Source organism: Chenopodium album, chromosome 5, assembly GCF_948465745.1.
Source record: "Chenopodium album chromosome 5, dcCheAlbu1.1, whole genome shotgun sequence".
NCBI lineage: Eukaryota > Viridiplantae > Streptophyta > Magnoliopsida > Caryophyllales > Amaranthaceae > Chenopodium > Chenopodium album.
In genome coordinates, this window is record NC_137838.1 from 14921853 (window position 1) to 14940519 (window position 18667).

At 39.7% G+C, this 18667-nt stretch overlaps 1 non-coding gene across 1 annotated transcript; it reads left to right on the top strand.

The window, feature by feature from the left end:
• Positions 1-5055: 5055 nt before the first annotated feature.
• On the top strand, positions 5056-5162 carry LOC145633406 (small nucleolar RNA R71). The gene has a single exon (XR_014112733.1). It is a non-coding gene; the product is annotated as a small nucleolar RNA R71 (small nucleolar RNA).
• Positions 5163-18667: the final 13505 nt, after the last annotated feature.

Genomic DNA, 18667 nt, shown 5'->3' on the forward strand with positions numbered 1-18667 from the left:
AACTAAGCCTAAACATAAATTCTCATATGTCGAATCTCAAATTAATATTGCTAAACTCATACAATTAAATCTGGCCAAACCTAATTGCATAACATTAAATCAATCAATAGGAAATCAACCAAGCATTGATAATTAACAATCACAAAATTACCACTTCATATCATTTATTAGATCCCCATAAACCCTAGAAATAAAACTACTCACGCATCATCATAACTAAACTAATCAAATAAATAAATAAAAGCATAAATAAAGAAGTAAGTAAAATAGCTGAAATTAAAAGAGAAGAAATTGTTACCAAAAGGAAATCTGGAATTAATGGAAATAATTAAGAACAAAAGTTGAGAGAGAATTTAAGAGAGAGAAATATTCTAAGTAGAGAGAGAAAGTCTAAAAAGAAGGTAATCAAAATTCCGTAAAAAAATCCTACTTAAACGTTTTCTAAAACAAAAATTAAGACAAAACTAATCAGGTCCTATAAAAACGCGCGCCCGATCGGGCCTGCCTTTTTCTTCGCGTCCCTTCTCCGCAGCATCGCCCGATCGTGCTAGACGCTCGCACGATCGGGCGCGCTATGAGCCACGCACAGCACCAGCAGCGCCGCGCCCGATCGTGCTAGAGGTTGCCCGATCGAGCCCTTGCTTCACTTTGAGGCTCGGACTTCGATTGGGCTTGATTTCTCGGCCCAATCCGGATTTCCTCTTCGTGTCTTGAATACTCGGTCCAAATACCTCGGGATCCCAATTACCGAGCCCTTAATCACCGGCTCGATGACTCTAACCGGCCTTGGGCTTCAAAGATGGTCGTGCACTTCTAATTCCCGTAGTCGCTCCATGAAAAACCCGAGAAAATGCTCCAAAGGCGCAATTTCCTACAAAACTCAACAAAGACTACGAAAACACTAGAAAAGACAAATTAGTAATAAAAGTTGTTCGATAGAGCCAAAAACACTACTAATTATGACCAAGGGACGGGGGTAAATTAATATATAAAATGGATACATCACTCACCTTGACCGTTAATCTCGAAAGTGTAAGAAGGCTTCCCCTTCTCAAATTTGGTCAAGGTGGGGTTAGGTAAAGTGAAAGCATTATCCCTCCTACCTGATTCCCGTTGAATCACCCACCAACCCTCACCTCTCATGACATTAATCCAATTAAGGCCACCTAAATAGGGTAGGTCCATAATAGTTGGGCCGGCTACCTTACCGTCATCGTTAGGGACAAAGTTAAGGTGTTTGACCGCTATGTGTGTTACTAGGCCACCAAAATAAATGGGTACCCTAGACCTACCCGCCTCGGCCGCATTGGCCACCTGTTGGAAGTGGTTGGCCATTTTGTGGACTATGTTAAGCTTTTCACTCCTAGGGATCATGTATGACCCTAGCAATTCAAGATCATCCCGCCTTACATTGGCGGGTTCATGCCGTCCGAAAATGGTAAGGCCAACAAACCGTTGCCAAAGCTTTGGCACGGGATGTTGTATCCAAGTGCCCTTGGCATGTTGGAGGTTCAAATTAGGATCCCCCGTAAGGGATTGATAGACAACGGCGATGTTGTCTTGGGGAGGTTCAATCGGCCTATCCGATTTTAACTCAAAAATTTTGCCAAATTCTTTCAAAGTCAATCTAACATCATTATTAAATAATCTAAATTGAACATGAGAAATTAAAGCATTAGATCTTATGACATTAAAACTAGAAACGAATTCTAAGGTTAAGTAATCATAAGTATCGTAATGCATGTTAAAGAAACCACTCATGCCAACTCCCTTGAACAACTTTTCTACATGCTTATCAATTCCTAATCTAATAAGGGTGGGGTGATGAATAAAACGAGTGGGAATTACCTGCCTCAAAGTGAGGTTGATCATTCTTTGTTTTTGCTCTTGGGTGGTGATGACCACCCTCTCCCATCCCGGAACTTGCAAATCCGGGTCAATTCTGGCCTCTTGTTGCCTTGAGCTTTCCCCCCTTACAGTTCTTGATCTCTTGAGAGCCATTTGTGGTTAGAAAATATAGGAATTGAAGACTTTCTCTCTCTTAGGGTTTAGAGAAATTGAGAGAAAGTGGTAGAAATTAGGTTTAGATTGTAGAGAAAGATGAAAGGATTAAAAATATGCAAAAAATTTTGAGTTTTGATGGAAGGATTGGAGAAGATCTTGAAAATAAGTGAGTTTGAAGGTGTAAAAATGGAGGTTTTAGAGAGAGAAAGTAATGGAGAAGAAAATGAAATAAGAAGAAAGTGTGGAAAGAAAGAAGGGGAAAAGAATATAGGGGACGGCCAAATATGGAGCGCCCGATCGGGCAAGCCTCGCCCGATCGGGCGGATAATGCTGAAACCTAGAACCTTAGTTGTGCGCCCGATCGGGCGAGCTCCGCCCGATCGGGCGCGAACACGAACAAAAATTTCGCCCTTTCACTCGCCCGGTCGGGCGAGCTTCGCCCGACATTTCTTTTTCTTCACTCGATTTGCGCCCGATCGGGCGAAATTAGCTCGAGTTTCCAACAGCACTTGCACGCCCGATCGGGCAACCTCGCCCGATCGGGCGAAATAAGTTCCAATTTCCAGCCCTACATACGCGCCTGATCAGGCAGCCATGCCCGATCGGGCGAATTAAAAGCTGAAAATTATCCTTGCTTGCGCGCCTGATCGGGCAAGCTCGCCCGATCGGGCCCGTACCCAGTCAGATATCCTTAGCTTTTTCTTCGTCTTCAAATTTTTCTAAGTCTTTTGACCTCTTAAACCTATACCTGTACAAAAACTCTTGTAATCGGTAAAATTTTACTCTTCTCGCCTCTCTAAAATAAAAAAAATAAAAATAAAAATAAAGAAAAAGGAAAAATAGTCTAGAAAGCAAGAAATACGGGTTGCCTCCCGCAAAGCGCTGATTTATCAAGGTCCCGCACGACCTTCTTACCCAGTACAATAACTAGGACCCTTGGCCTAACGCTTGATCGGGTGGTTTCTCACCCGGTCTAGCGGTGTTTAGGTTGTGATGCGGCTTTCTGACATACCCTGTGGGACGCCAAATCACCTTATTTGGTGGATCCTCCTTAACTTGGACTGGGGGATCTGCAATGCTACGCACCAAAGATCCTTCTTTGATCGAGGATTGCTTCTAATTGTCAGTGCATTCAACACTTGCAACTCGATCTGGCGGGATACCTACCGTAGGCTCGATTTGCACAACTTGCTCGATCGGTTCCACCTTTTCATCTTCGAAACCAAGACCAACGGTGTAAAGTGCTCTTTCTATTGTATCGACTTCCTTCTGCCATTTGTCTATCTCATCTGAAAGGGATGCAACAAAAGATACCGCCTCCAAGGGATCTTTTTCAAGAGCTTGGGGCTTGTTAGAATAATTTTCAACCACGTTAACACTGAAACATTTCTTCTCAGTCATGGAGTTTTTAGGGGTATTATTAAGATTAAAAATAACTTTATCATCCCCTGCTGATAGTGTTAACTTACCACTTCTTACATCTATGACTGCTCCTGCAGTGTTAAGGAATGGTCTACCCAAAATAATTGGGGTTTGCACATCCTCAGCCATATCAAGAACAACAAAATCAACAGGTATATAAAATTTACCTACTCTAACGGGGACATCCTCTAAAACACCTAAGGGGTATTTGAAAGAACGGTCGACCATTTGTAGAGTTATATTGGTAGCTTTTAATTTACCCATATTCAACTTAGAACACACAGATAATGGCATGACGCTAACACTTGCACCCAAATCACATAATGCATTATCAATCAAGATATTGCCAATATGACAAGGGATAGAAAAACTACCCGGATCTTTTAATTTAGGTGGAGACTTATTTTGAAGTACGGCACTACACTCCGCAGTGAAAGCTACTGTCTCTACCTCACTAATAGACCTTTTTCTCGTCAATATTTCTTTCATAAATTTTGCATACGAGGGGATTGTGTGATTAATTCAGTGAAGGAAGCTGTTACCTTCAAATCTTTTACCACCTCCAGGAACTTACCAAACTGCTTATCCAAGTTTGTCTTCAATTGACGATTGGGGAATGGAAGTTTGATAATTGGCTTAGGAGCATTGTTGCTCTTGTCTGGAGTGGCCACCTTCTCTGGAGTCATACCCTGCAATGTAGAATTAAATATGTTAGTACTATCCTTTAGCCCTGCAGGGCTATCAACTACATTGTTTGGTTTAACGGAATTAAGATTAGCATTATTTAATAAAACAGGTTCATCAACTCTGGGCCCTTCATAGTTTGAACCACTCCTTAGAGTAATTGCAAATGCTTGATCCGTAGGCCTGGTCGGTTGTGCCAGCAGAGCTCCCTGTTGGCGGGCTTGTAGAGTAGCGAAAAGTTGCGCAATTTGATTATCTACAATTTTATTATGTGCTAGAATTTGATCAATTGTCGCATCTCTACTCTCCATGTGCTTTTGCATATTAACCAACATTGCTCTAATTTCCACCAGAGAAGGGTTAGAAGATGGGGAGGGTTGTTGTGGTTGGTTCTTCTGACTAGCATTGGGATGGTAATATTTCTGCTGCAGTTGTTGTGGCGCCTGTAGTTCTTGTGGTGGTGGATTTTGAACATTAGTGCTCCGATAGGAAAGGTACGGATGATTCCGATACCCAGGATTGTAGGTGTTGGAGTATGGGTTATTCTGCCTATAAGCTTGGAAGGCGTTAACTTGCTCCACGGAACTCCTGCAATCCTGCTCCCAATGACCTACAATACCACAATTTTCACAGAAAGCCTCATTAGAATTATTATTAATCGCAGAAACATTAGCTACATTAGCAGAGCTCAGATTATCTAATTTTTGGCAAATAGAGGTTAGTTGAGCTTGCAAAAAGGATACAGATTCAACACTATGTTTCCCCTTGTTCGCAAATCCTCTAGGATTCCCATATTGGGAATTGTGTATCGCCATGTCTTCAATAACCTGACCTGCATCTTCAACATTAAGATTCATAAATCTCCCACTAGCTGCAGAGTCTAAAATTATTCGAGAAGAATTTCCAATGTCATTATAAAAGGCTTGGATTAACTGCCATTGTGCTAAATTATGGTGAGGGCATTCTCTTTGTAGGTCCTTGAACCTCTCCCAAGCCTCATATAAAGATTCATCGGCTTCTTGGGCAAAGTTCTGAATCGCACTCCGTAGTACGGCTGTTCTCTCTGCAGGATAATACTTGTTATAAAAATTCAAAACAAGAGTTTCCCAGTCAGTTATACCAAGTGCAGTTCTATTTAAGCCATTAAACCACAATTTAGCTTTTCCAGTTAAAGAGAAGGGAAAGAGAATCTCCCTGATTTGGTCTTGAGTGACCCCGGCTTGCCTGATGGTGTTACAATATTGACAATAGTCGGAAATGTGAAGATTCGGGTCTTCACCCTTGGCTCCACTGAATTGCTTCCTCTCTATAATCGTTATAAATTGAGGTTTAATTTCAAATTGAACCCCACCAAGAGCCGGAGTGGGGGTGAGATGTGGAAAATCCGTAAGCTTTGGTTGTGAATAATCACTAAGCTTCTTTGGAGCCGTCATCTTTGATTCTGGATCTGATGATACCTCTGAATCGCTAGAACCAGTTGGAGGGTCTCGGTGATTATTGTTATTATCACCAGAATCCGCCAGGATTTGCTTGTAGAGATTTTTCTGTCTATGGAAGGAACGTTCGATCTCAGGATTGAATGGGATGTAACCTGATCTGGAACACCTGGGCATAAGCAAAAACTAGAAGCAAATATGAGATTTGCCATAGAGAACTAATGTTCTCTGAAACAAGAAGAAAATAATCTAGCTTAGACTACAAAAATAATCAGAAATAAAAATAAAACCGTTTCCCCGGCAACGGCACTAAATTTTGACAGGGTAAAGTCGTATCCCCAAATCAAAAGTAATACCTAAATCCTCTAACTAAAGTAGATAGGGAAGTAGGGTCGAACTCCACAGGGAAGCAAGTCTTTCTATTCCTAATTAACTAATATAATCTAGATTATGAAGTAACCAATATATAAGTTGAATATAAAACTAAACTACGAAGATTAAGAATAGGGAGAAAACAATATATAAAAGGATCTAGGGCACAGGTTCACCAATAAATAATATTCCAGGGTAGAGTATAATAATCATTCATCAATGCATATATTAATCAGATTATAAAGGGCTTTCGATATGTATTATAATCACACAATTAATTTACCGGTATTAAATCTCATCTTTCGAATCTCGACCTAACCATTTATAAATTAACATGCCTATTGAAACTAGACCTAAACATCAATTCTCATCTGTCGAATCTCGAATCAATATTTTTAAACTCATGCATAAAAGATCTGCGCAAATCTAGTCACAGAGCATTAAATTAATCAATAGGAAATTAATCTAGCATTGACAATTAACAACCATAAATTACCCCTTCATATTATTCATGGATCCCCATAAACCCTAGATAGAAAACTACTCACTCATAATAAAAACTGAACTAATCAAAGCAATAAAACAAGTCATGATGAAAGAAATAAAATAAACAACGGCGCCAAATGTTGCGGAAAGTTTTATTTCTTTTCTTTTCTTTTCTCTTCTCTCTGTTTTTGAAAACTTTATTTTAAGAAAACAGCCAATCCAGTTTGGTTGGTCCATAATATGGGTCCAATAGTGGTGTAGTTGGATGGGGCTTGCAAAGACCTTTCCAACGATATATTATAAGCCCAATTCCGATGAATATTGAGGAATTTATGGCCAATTTACTAAACTGGGTCCGGTTTGAGTTTTAAGTACGGCCCAATGATCTAGGGGAGGGCCTAATATGATTTATCATTCCTAATGTAATTAGGAATGGTTTTGGTCTTCTAAAACATTCTAGAAGGTCTTATCATTCTTAATTCAGTTAGGACTCTTCAGAGTTTTAATTAGATCAAATAACATTTTCGATTGAAATTATATTATTTTATCTTCCAGTACGGGAAATTTATCAGATTTTCGAAAACGCGTTAAAATCCGGTTTGGCGTCCAACCCCAGGCCTTGGCGCTTGGAATCAGGATTGGCGCCAGACGCCAGCCATTGGCGCCTGGCGCTAGCCACTGGTCCTGGCGCCAATGAGCCAGGGCTGGCGCTAAGGTTGTTTTGTGGTCTTCAGACTCTGTTTTGATAAATTATCTTTTTTTGGATGATTTTCTCTATAAATATCGTATCAAAACTCCGTTTTCATTCATCATCTACAAGTATCATTCATCAACAATCACTTTATGAATTATCAATAATCAACTCTCTTCAATCACTTTATTATTCATCGATTCTCTTCATTCATCTTCATCATTCATTCATCAATTTTCAATAACATTAATCTTTTAGCATTCTTTTCTAAACTTTACTTTTTCACACAAAATTCCGCATTCACAAGATCTTGATACACCTAGCCATATTCGAAGTTGCCTTCGCCCTAGACGTGAAAGGTTTTAATTTCTGAGGGTTTGGTTCCAAATCTCTATTTCAATTATTTAATTTAATTGTTTGATTGTTATTTTTCCTTGAAGTTACTAACGTGTGTATTTTGTAATTAGAAAGAGGTACGAGGCATCCAAGTAAGTACTTTAATTGATTAATTGATTTCATGATGTAGATATCATGCTTAGATTGTTATTTATGATTCCTAGTATCATGTCTAGGGTATCTTTAATATCAAGTATGAGTAAAAGTATGATGCTTCTTATGTTCTTTCTAATATTTATGATTATGATTATGATTGATTATCATGATTATTTTTATGTTGCTTGATATGTATCATATTTTTTATTGTTATTGCTTGATCACCTTTTATTGCAGGTTAAAAGGAATTGGTACTTGCAACCACGCTTAATAAGATATTAATAATCTTGTTAGGGTTAATTGTGATTATAATTCAAGTGATCGCCAATAATAGTTTATTTGTGCATTAATATTCAACCAACATAGATTAAACAGGTTTAGGGTTAACCTATTGATTGTATGTTAGTCAGGAAGCGCACATGAATACGAGTAGAATAAAGTAGAGGCCTATTATTAGGGCAGGTTCAATCTCTTTTAGGTTGGATTTGTACCTTCATCCCCGAACCCTTATTTGGTTCATGACCTTATGGAGTTGACGATCTCTTGGATCGTTAAGGGGTGTAACCTTCACCTCGTGATGGTTTACAAGTTCCTTAAAAACTTGTTGGCGACTCTTTTGCTCTATCTTCTTCCCTTTTGGACGCCACCGTACTCTAGTGTATGATCACAGTGGGGTTCAAGCTAGTGGGATTTTAAAGGCTTGAAACTATTCCCCACAGTTTTTGGCGACTCCACTGGGGATCAAACGCCGTAGCGCCAGACGCCAGTATTGGCGCCAGGCGCTACAGTTAAAAGTTGGCGCCAGTCTCTGTTGGCTGGCGCCAATTTCCCCAATACCGAGTCAGAAATATGCGTTCTAATTTTGACCGGTTTTTCGTATTGTTTGCTCGATCCTGCTTCCTGATTGAATTTTTTCTCATTTTTCTGAAACCCATATGTGTTCTACATATGGAAATAACCCTCTGGGAATTCATGCTCTATCTACCCGATTGAACGCTCCTGGCAACAAAGGGTACATCTGAGAGGTTGAATTCACCAAACCATGGAAGTGAGTTTTTTCTAAAAACTCGCGGTGTTCTATCCACACGCGTTAACCCTTCACGGTTAGGCTTCTACGCGAACTTTAGAGAACTAGAGCCATGGTTAGGTTGCAAACTCATTGCATCATATTGTGCTTACTTGCCTAATTGTGCATTATTTGTTGTGCATATATATTCTATGCTCCTCCTAACCGTTTGTTGATTTGTGTTGAGATTATAATTAATGACTTAAAGAACTTTGCCTAATTAATTAATTAATTAATTAATTCGAGTCAATAAAGTTTTTCTTCTTTCAATCGGAATTGACCTAGTACGACTTTAGGCACAACCCAGTTGACTAATAATATCGAAAACAGTCCCAGACCGAGGCTCCAAAGTTGGTGCCAAAATCTGAGCTGTAGCGCCACTGTATGGTGTGTAGCGCCAGACATTTACTAAAAAGTCTGGCGCCAAGCACCATATGGTGACGCCAGTCCTGTCGCTTGGCCGACAGTTCGGATTATTTGTCGAGTCATCACCTAATGTCTAATTAATCAGTTTCCTGTTTAATTCGGTTAATTTTGCTGGCAATAATGCTTAATTGAATTAATATTCGAGTTTAGGCACTAAGTCCCATGGTCTTACACAAGAGTCCAAGTATGTCACTTACACTCAATACACACACCAATACACATGTCTTGACCATGATTAAGGGAGTCTTGTGTGCGCGCGTCTTTTTTCGTCATTTTTTTTAGGGGGGTAAGTCGGATATTAATCCTCCAATAAATAATAGTACTTAAGTTCCCTAAACACATGTACATTATTGCTCCCTAAAAATATGCATACCTTTTTTTTTTCTATAAAACCCATAAAGTCAAATTGATTCGAGTCAAGTAATTAAAACGCAAACTGGCTTAATTTCAGCGCGTGGTCAAGAAAGGAAGGACGATTAATCAAAGATAACCTCTTCGTACAAGTCCAACTTTTCGACAAACCTATAGCTCGCAAGAGGAAAGCAAGAGTTATAATGGCAACTCAGGAAGAAGTTAATGATCTCAAGAACCAACTGGCTACTGTAACTGAGACACTAAAGCTTCTCGCACTTAAGATCGAGGATCCCGCGAAGCAACAACAAATGGACCTCATGCAAGAAAGCCTAAGCAAGTTGTCCAGCGACTACAAGTTTCAAGAACTCACATCCCAAGGGGTCTCGGTGGATAAGTATCTTCTTCCGCAGAAGTTCAGTGCCAACGACATCCCAAAGTTTAGGGCAATCGACAACCCCTACTTCCATCTAAGGGCATTTGAAACAATAATGAGTATCAAGGGTATCGATAAGAAAGTTTTCCCTTCTTTGTTCTCGCTATCTCTCGAGACCGTTTGCCAAAAATGGTTCTTTTCTCTTGAAAAAGAAAAGACCTCTACCTGGGAATCCATAGCAAACGCTTTCGTCGATAGGTACAAGTGCAACGTTCAAGTCGAAACTGACCATAGAGAACTTGAAATTCTCAAGCAGAAGGAGAATGAAGGTTTCACATCTTTCTTTAACAAGTGGAGATAAACCTCAGCTAAAATGATTGAGGTACCAAGTGAAAAAGAGTCCGTGAGATTGTTCATTAAAAATCTCCAAGAAAAATATTCAAAACATCTTAAATATCAAAATAACCTTCATACCTTTAAGGCCGTTTATGATATTGGGATTAATATCGAAGATGACTTGGCTAAATCTAAAGCTGCCAACAATAACTCCAACAGTGGATGGAAAGGAAAAAAGAACGACAATCCTTCTTCTTCCAAAACCGCCTACTCAAATAATATTAGTGCCTTTAATCTAGGAGAAGTCCTTGCCATGAACAACCAAGGACAAAAGAAACCGTTTAGGAGAAACTTCACTCCTATTGGCATGAGTTATGACACCGCGTTTGATCGGCTAAATGAAAAAGGTCTTATAACTCCCATTGGACCATTTGGAGATCCACCAGTCGAGAAGAGGTCGCCTAATTGGAACCCCAATGCACATTGCAAATATCATCAAGGTAGGGGCCATTCTACTGAAAGCTGTTGGAAGCTTAAGGAAGCTATCCAAGACCTAATTATTGACAGTAATAAGCTGTCGTTGCCTCCTGCCAGTAAGAAACCGAGTATTGACAATGCACCTCTAGCTCACACATTGGCTATCTCCGATGAAGAAAGCGAAGTTGACCCCTCATCTCTCATTAAGCCTGTCAAAGAAACCAATGTCGAAGAGGAAGAAGAAGAGACCTTTTTCGATGTTGAAGATAATCTTCCAGAACTAGCAAATGAGGTAGAAATACGAATACTCACACTGTATCTGAGGGAGACATCACAACTGTTACATGAAACTCTCAAAATTTTGAATGAACTTCGCAAGGAATATGATGAAGAACCTAAGAGAGAATTCACACCAGTAAAAATGACTTATGAGGTAAAACACTTTCCCTTACAAGTCACCGAAAGACCCAAGAAGAGCAATAAAGTTTATACTCCAATTGGGATCCCGTATGCACAAATGTTTAAAATGCTCTCAGAGAGTGGTAAGGTCAAACCTCTCGAACCGAGACCATTTGAATCATTAAAAAGAACAGATAGATATTACTGTCAATACCATCAGTCAGGAGGACACACCATAGAAAACTGCTTCAAATTCAAGGATTTGGTGCAGAAAATGATTGATAGAAAGAAATTAGTCCAAGTTCAACAAGAAGAGGATATAAATGTTAATGGAGTATGGGACAGTGATGAAGAAGATGTCTATCTAAAAGACATAGTAGGACCTTCACCTTCTGTATCATACACCACGGACGACGTTTGGGCTGAAGAAGATTCATCAATAGACGTCCTCACAAGATCCGGGAGAATAAAACCTCCTGTTTCAACACAACCCATGCCTACTGTACAACAAGTTCCCATACCTATCATCGAAGACAATAACATCGTTAAACAATTCAAGAAGACAAAAGTTGAGATGAATCTATGGAAGCTTTTAGCAACATCTCGAGAACATAGGTTGGTTGTGATGAATGCCTTGGATAAAATCGGGATAGATTCTGACACCACTCCTGAGGGACTAGCTAACTTCCTCACGAGTGATCTCCCTAGTCCAATTAATCTAATCACCTTCTCTGATAAAGATTTACCCCCGGAAGGTGACAAGCACTACAAAGCGTTAAACCTTACGGTGGTCTGCAAAAGAATGAATGTTCCCATGACTCTTGTAGACAATGGATCGGCTATTAATGTCTGTCCACTTAGGACTGCGAGGATGCTCGGCATAAAGGATGAGGATTTAACTCCGTCCACACAAGGAATAAGAGCTTACGATAGTACTTGACGTCAAGCTCTTGGCAAAATAACCCTAAATGTGACGGCAGGAGTAATAGAACATGCTACTACTTTTCAAGTGGTAGACATCAAAGCCTCATTCAATCTGTTGTTAGGACGCCCTTGGCTCCACGATCTAAAGGCCGTCCCTTCATCTCTCCACCAACAAGTGAAAGCTATAGTTGGAGGAATCCCCATCACTATTAATGCTTCGCCAATGAGGATCAAGTCTATAGAGAATCCAATCATCAACGTGGAGCACGACGAAGATGATGAAGACCTGTGGGGCTTTAACGAAGAAGTCTCCTTAATCCAAGAGGATGAAAGGACATCTCTTTGCCACGACCCCCATTCCAACATGATTATCAACACTATGCTAAAGAAACAAGGACACTTCCCTGGGATGACCTTAGGAAAGAAGAAGGGGATAGCAAAATCGATAGAGTCACCTGGCCTCCCTAAACTAGATACTTTCGGACTTGGTTTCGAACCGACTCGGAAAGATCTCAAGCGAGCCCAGGACAAATTGAAAGCACGTAGGGACGCTCGCATTCAAAAGAAAGCAATTCCAATGGATGAGTACCCTCTTACGCTTAATGGTCAGTTTATAAAAGAAGGAGAGGACTATCCATGCCATGAATTTCCCGAACCATTTGTTGTAAATGGCATACGACAACCAGGATTCGAGATTTTCTTGGATTGCTACTTCATTGACGAAATCCCAACTTCCGTCCATAAGGAGAAAGCACCTCCATGCTTTGACTTTAACGTCATGGGATTACTGTTTGGGCGAGAAAAGATTGAGCCAGTTTATGAGGAAGATAACTCCTCACTCATTCAAACGGTCCTACAAAGTGAAAACTTCGACCCCTCAAAGCTAATTACTCCAGCTGAAGGATTACTGCAAGGGTGGCGCAAGACTATCAAGGTGACTACTCCGAGTGGAAGGAAGATATCGATCACGACAGGACAAGGGCCAATGTTTGAAGAATCGTCAGAGTCAGAGTCAGAGTCTGAGTCTGAGTCAGAGTCTTTCCCTGTAGAATCTTCTAAGTCTTTAGCTATAACGCCTTCCCTTCCTATTTCTTCTCCTAGGATAGTTAGTGATCCAGTCCCCGAGGACATATCACTCTTTGATGTAATGATCTCAGAGTATAATAATATCACTCATTCTCCTTACTTCTCGTGTTCTTCCCTAACCCAAGATGACGAACATTGCTTAGCTAACGATGAAAAAGATAAAGAATTTATTAAAGAAATGGAAACACTTGAAAAGAAAACACCAGTAATTGAAGAGACTGAAACAGTTGACATCTCAAATGATTCAACTCATAAAAGAGAAGTTAAAATCAGACCAACATTGAATAAACAAGAAAGAACCGATTTAATTAACTTGCTTAAAGAATTTATCGATGTGTTTGCTTGGTCATATGAAGATATGCCAGGCATTAACAGAGAAATAGCTCAACACACTATACCATTAATCCCAGGAATGAAACCTGTAAAACAAAAGTTACGTCGAATGAAACCCGACGTAGCACTTAAGATAAAAGAAGAAGTTCAAAAACAAATAACTGCAGGTTTCATCAAGGTATCCAAATACCCCAAATGGGTCACCAACGTCGTCCCAGTTCCAAAGAAAGACGGAAGGGTAAGGATGTGTGTCGACTATCGAGATCTAAATAAGGCAAGTCCAAAGGACGACTTCCCTTTGCCACACATCGATATTCTGGTAGTCAACACAGCAAATCACGCGCTTCTCTCATTCATGGACGGATACGCAGGGTATAATCAGATTCTCATGGCGGAAGAAGACATGGAGAAGACAACTTTCATCACACCATGGGGCACTTACTGTTACACGGTAATGCCATTTGGGTTAAAAAACGCAGGTGCTACTTACCAACGTGCAGCAACTGCCTTGCTCCATGACATGATGCACAAAGAAGTTGAAGTATATGTCGACGACATGATTGTGAAATCAAAGGACCGTCCAGGCCATCAAGTAGCCTTAAGGAAATTTTTCGAAAGGCTAAGAAAATACAATATGAGATTAAATCCATCAAAATGTGCTTTTGGAGTCACCTCAGGCAAGCTCTTGGGGTACGTCATAAGCGCTAGAGGAATAAAGATAGATCCAACCAAGATTAAAGCAATCATGTCAATGCCACCGCCCAAGACCGAGAAACAGATTCGAGGATTCATTGGCCGGTTGCAATACATAAGCAGGTTCATATCAAAACTAACAACGATATGTGAACCAATCTTCAAAAAGCTCAAGAAGAATGTACCAGTAATATGGGATGACGAGTGTCAAAAAGCCTTTGACCGGATCAAAGCCTATCTCACAAATCCTCCCGTATTAGCGCCAGCACTTCCCGGAATACCTCTTAGGTTATATTTGACGGTTACCAAAGAGACAATGGGAGCCATGCTAGCACAAGAGGTAGAAAACAAAGAGAATGCAATCTATTACTTAAGTAAGAAGATGCTCGAATACGAAACACGCTATACACCACTCGAGAAATTGTGCCTCGCTTTGGTGTGGGCCACGACTAAGTTGAGACATTACATGTTGGTGCATACCGTTTTCGTAGTATCTCGATTGGATCCACTCAAATACTTGTTCGAGAAATCAACACTCAATGGACGTATTTCAAGATGGATAGTCAACTTAGCCCAGTTTGATGTGCGGTTTATGCCACAAAAAGCTATTAAAGGATCTGTGGTGTCAGACTTTCTGGCAGATTTTCCAATAGAAGACTCGACACCAATACAGGACAATGAATTTCCAGATGAAGATTTGATGGTCATCGAAGATGATACTTGGACCTTGTATTTCGACGGAGCCTCAAACCAAAAGGGATGTGGTGTCAGAGTGCTACTATTATCACCCAAAGAAGAACACGTCCCAATCTCAATAAAGCTTGATTTCGACGTTACCAACAATGCTGCTGAATATGAAGCATGCGTGGTAGGCCTTGAAACAGCCCTGGCATTGGGAGTAAAGAAGTTAAGGATATTCGGAGATTCCTCTCTAATCATCAATCAAATATCTAAAAGGTGGAAAGTAAGGAGCGAAAGCCTAGCCCCTTACCAAACTTATCTGGAAACTCTTAACGATCAGTTAGAGAAAGTAGAATACACATATCTACCTAGAGAAGAAAATCAATTTGCTGATGCCTTGGCAAGATTAGCCTCAATGGTTAGGATTCCCACGGATATCGAGCAAATTCCTCTAACTATCGAAAAAAGGCACAAACCGGCATATATACAGGCTATAGAAGACGACAACCCAGTCCAAGACGAAGATGAAGAACAAGAAGAAGAACCATGGTATACAGACATTCTCAATTATGTCACCAATGGAGAATACCCTCCTCATGCTGACAAAAGAGCAAAACGAGCCTTGAGACTTTTGGCTTCTCAATATGTACTCATAGACAACAAGCTACATAAAAGGGTACTTAAAGGTCAAGCCCTCCTATGTGTAGGGAAGGTGGATGCACAAACAATAATGAGAATGGTCCACGAAGGAATATGTGGAACTCATATAAATGGCAAAATGTTAGTCCAGAAAATAATGCGAGAAGGGTATTATTGGACTACCATGAATAGGGACTGCCATCAATATGTAAAAAGATGCCCTAAGTGTCAAATTTATGCCAACTTACAGCACGTTCCTCCATCTTTGCTCTACACCTACACATCACCATGGCCATTTTCTACATGGGGAATTGACATAATTGGCAAGATCGCTCCTCCAGGGACAGGAGGCCATGAATTTATTCTAGTAGCAATTGATTACTTTACGAAGTGGGTTGAAGCACAATCATATGCTAAACTCACCGCAAAACATGTAGCACTCTTTATCGAGAGGAATATCATTTGTCAATATGGAGTCCCACATGGAATGATAAGTGACAATGGAACTCACTTTCAAGCCGAATGTGAAGAATTGCTACATAAATATGGTATCCAACATCATCATTCGTCCCCTTATAGACCTCAAGCAAACGGAGCAGTCGAGGCAGCTAATAAGAATTTAAAGACTATCATCGAGAAAATGACAGAAAATTATAAGGATTGGCCTAACAAGCTTCACTTTGCATTGTGGGGTTATCGCACGTCAATCCGTACGTCAACAGGAAATACACCATTTTCTTTGGTATATGGAATGGATGCCGTACAACCTGTCGAACTAGAAATACCATCTCTACGTATTGCGCTAGAGAGTAAACTCGATGAAGTCGAATGGACTAGGGCACGATATGAAGAATTGATCCTCCTCGATGAAAAACGACTAGAAGCTCTACATCACACTCAGTGCTATCAAACTCGTATGGCTAGACACTTTAATAAGAAGGTCAAGACAAGAAATATCAAAGTAGGAGATTTGGTATTAAAAGCGCTAAGAAAAAATGTTTTAGATCGAAGGGGAAAGTTTAGACCTAATTGGTCTGGCCCCTACATTGTCAAAACAATCCTGTCAGGTGGTGCAGCAAAATTAACTGACATGGATGGCAATGAATTCTCAAACATGACCAATCTTGACCAACTTAAAAAATACTACCCATAATTACTTGAGTAGGACACTCAAGAGAGCTACGTTCGGCCTGATTCCTTAAGAAAGGATACGTAGGCAACCCATTACGGGTGCGGCCACTTTATTTTTCGACATCTCCGCGTTCCAGAATCAACAAAAAGTCAACAAAAGTCGGAAAAGCAACTGGCGTCACAGAACAGAGTCTGGCGCCAGCTAAAAGCCATTAGCGCCAGACGGTGGAATTGGCGCCTGGCGCCAGACCTCAATAGCTGGCGCCAATCTGCAACTACTGACGCTAATTCAGTAATAAAATCTGGGCGAATTTCGGTGTTTTTCGGAAAATTTTCGACTTCCGTACTCGAAAGGTTTCCGAAAATTAATAATTTTTTCGGTTTTTCATTGCTTTAATAAAATAAATTTAAAGTACCAATTTAATTGAAAGCTGAAATTTCATTAATAAAATAAAATTGCATTGTTAATGGAATTTAAATAAGGCTGAAATAAATTAACTTTAAATAAAAATTAAGAATCTAATAAATCTAAAGCTAAGCAATGGTCTAGTCTTTCTTCTCCTTCTTTGCTCTTTTCCAATTCTTTTCCGCCTCCTCCTCTTCATCCATTACTTTAGCTAGTAGGCATCCTTTAGAGGACCTACATTCAATCTTAGAATAGATTGTTTCTCCTTCAGCTAGCACCCCATGCTTCTTTTCCACCCAAGCCTTCTTGTCTATAACTTTCCTTTTTCCCTTGTCTTTAGTAGTATTCTTCTTCTTAGGCATTATAGGTGTCTTGAACTCAATTCTTGCACCTAAGCGTTCCTTGGCCGGTGTCACCCTGTCACCTAGACGATTCTTCACATCGGTTCTACCCTGATCAATTGAAGACTTCTTCAACAACCACTTCTTTACATCATTAGGTAAAGAAGGGGGAACCTTTTGGGTAATCACTTCCCATAAAGGTCTAGCGCTCCAGTAAGTGTCAAATTTATCTACTTCTTGAGATATGGGATATTCATAGGGAGGAAGAAGATCCCCGGAAGGAATATTTTGAAGCAAGTCATATTGTCTCTTCACTCTGCAGGGGTAATAATATGTCATGCGAGACAAGCTTGGAAGACGGCAGAAAGGTTGCTTGTTAACACCAACCATCCTTTTTATTTTCCACCATGGGATGACCCACTTGATAGCGAAATCACGTGATTCAAAGACTTTCTTCCACCCATAGCGCCCAATTTTAGGGATGCGCTTCTTTCTTCTCACAAAGCAAGTGGGCGTATAACTTTCAATGTCGTCCGGAGGGCTAATTAATCCTAGCCTTTCCATTAACCACATCTGAAAAAAAAAATTTCAATTCAAATACAATTAATATTACAATACAAAAATATATTTTTTGATTTTTGTAATTAAAAATATTATTTTTCTACCTGTAATAAAATTGGAGAACCGCGAAGAGGTGCTTTTGGGTCCCTTTTCAATTCATCTAGTGTAGACACCTATTTGTGTCTCCCCAAAACCAAATCCGGTGATGAGTACCTTTCGCGTCGATTCATAATCGAATGAGGTGAAAGTGTGAAAAGTCTAGCGTTGCGGAAAGTTTTATTTCTTTTCTCTTCTCTCTGTTTTTGAAAACTTTATTTTAAGAAAACAGTCAATCCAGTTTGGTTGGTCCATGATATAGGTCCAATAATGGTGTAGTTGGATGGGGCTTGAAAAGACCTTTCCAACGATATATTATAAGCCCAATTCCGATGGATAATGAGGAAGTTATGGCCAAAATACTAAACTGGGCCCAAACCGGATTTTACCTACGACCCAATGATCATGAGGAGGGTCCAAAGGTTTAATCCTATTCCTAAACTAATTAGGATTGATTAGAATCTTCTATAAGTTTTTAAAATATCTTAATTATCCTTTTTTGAAAAGATAAGATTAAGGAATTTGATTTAAATATAAACTTTCCTTTTTTATAAAACTTTCTTTTTTTAAAGTCCTAATTCTATTCGGATTTAAACATGTTCAAAGACAGTCAGATATTATTTTCGTGCCTCATATTTTTTATCCAAATTTTATATGGTTGGATAGATCTTGAAATTATCTTTCCAATGATATATTATAATAATAATTCCGAGCTATAACGGAAAAGATATGAATAAAATATCAAACTCTATCCAAAA